Below are 1856 nucleotides of genomic sequence, written 5' to 3' on the forward strand. Positions count from 1 at the left end.
GGGGCCACCAACCTCACCATGGCCACCAACGGGGCCACCAACCTCACCATGGCCACCAACGAGGCCACCATGGCCACCAACCTCACCATGGCCACCAACCTCACCATGGCCACCAGTGTCACCAACGGGGCCACCAACGAGGCCACCAACATCACCAACGGGGCCACCGTGGCCACCAACCTCACCATGGCCACCAGTGTCACCAATGGGGCCACCAACGAGGCCACCGTGGCCACCAATGCCACCAATGAGGCCACCACGGCCACCAACAAGACCTTGGCCACCAGTGAAGTCTCAGGGGCCACCAACGAGGTCACCATGGCCACCAATGAGGTCACCGTGGCCGCCAACGGGGTCACCGCAGTCAACGAGGCCGTTGTGGCCACCAACGCGGTCACTGTGGCCAGTGACAACAACGAGGTCCCCGTGGCCACCAAGGAGGTCCCCGTGGCCACCAATGAGGTCCCCATGGCCGCCAACGAGGCCACCACGGCCACCAATGAGAAGCAAACAAAACTCAACGAGAACCCAGTGAAACCCAACGAGAACCAAACGAAACCCCATGAACACCCAACCAAACTTGGTGAGAACTCAACGGAGCTCAACAAGAACCCAAGCAAACTCAAGAAGAGCTCAACGGAACCCAACGAGAACTCAATGGAACCCCACGGGAACTCAACGGAACTCAACGAGAACTCAATGGAACTCAACAAGAACCCAACAAAACCCAATGAGAACCCAATGAAACCCAATGAGAACCCAATGAAATCTGATGAGAACTCAATGGAACTCATCAAGAACCCAATGAAACCCAACGAGAACCCAACAAAACTCAATGAGAACTCAACAAAACCCAACAGGAACTCGACGGAACCCAACGAGAACTCAACAAAACTCAATGAGAACCCAACAAAACCCAATGAGAACTCAACAAAACCCAACAGGAACTCGACGGAACCCAACGAGAACTCAACAAAACTCAATGAGAACCCAATGAAACTCATCAAGAACCCAACAAAACCCAATGAGAACCCAAGGAAACTCAACAGGAACTCAACGGAACCCAACGAGAACGCAACAAAACCCAATGAGAACCCAATGAAACTCAACGAGAACTCAACGAAACCCAACAAGAACCCAACGAAACCCAACAAAACCTCAACGAAACCCAACAAGAACCCAACGAAACCCAACAAAACCTCAACGAAACCCAACAAGAACCCAACGAAACCCAACAAAACCTCAACGAAACCCAACAAGGTCAAAGGGTTGGTGGTCAAGGGGGTGGTGGTCAAGGGGGTGGTGGTCATTGGGGTGGTGGTCAAGGGGGTGGTGGTCACCACGATGGGGTCGGTGGTCACCAGGATGGAGGTGGTGGTCATTGGGAAGGTGGACAAGGGAGTTGTGGCTGTAGGGGTGGTGGTCAAGAGGTCGGTGACCACCAAGATGGTGGTCAAGGGGTCGGTGGTCATTGGGGTGGATGTGGTGGCCAAGGGGGTTGTGGTTGTAGGGGTGATGGTCATTGGGAGGGTGATGGTCAAAGGGTTGGTGGTCAAGGGGGTGGTGGTCAAGGGGGTGGTGGTCATTGGGGTGGTGGTCAAGGGGGTGGTGGTCACCACGATGGGGTCGGTGGTCACCAGGATGGAGGTGGTGGTCATTGGGAAGGTGGACAAGGGAGTTGTGGCTGTAGGGGTGGTGGTCAAGAGGTCGGTGACCACCAAGATGGTGGTCAAGGGGTCGGTGGTCATTGGGATGGATGTGGTGGCCATTGGGGTGATGGTCAAGGGGGTTGTGGTTGTAGGGGTGGTGGTCAAGGGGTCGGTGGCCACCAGGATGGGGTCGGTGGGCACCGGGCG

The sequence above is a fragment of the Geospiza fortis genome, unplaced genomic scaffold, assembly GCF_000277835.1.
Source record: "Geospiza fortis unplaced genomic scaffold, GeoFor_1.0 scaffold526, whole genome shotgun sequence".
NCBI classification, from domain to species: Eukaryota; Metazoa; Chordata; class Aves; order Passeriformes; family Thraupidae; genus Geospiza; species Geospiza fortis.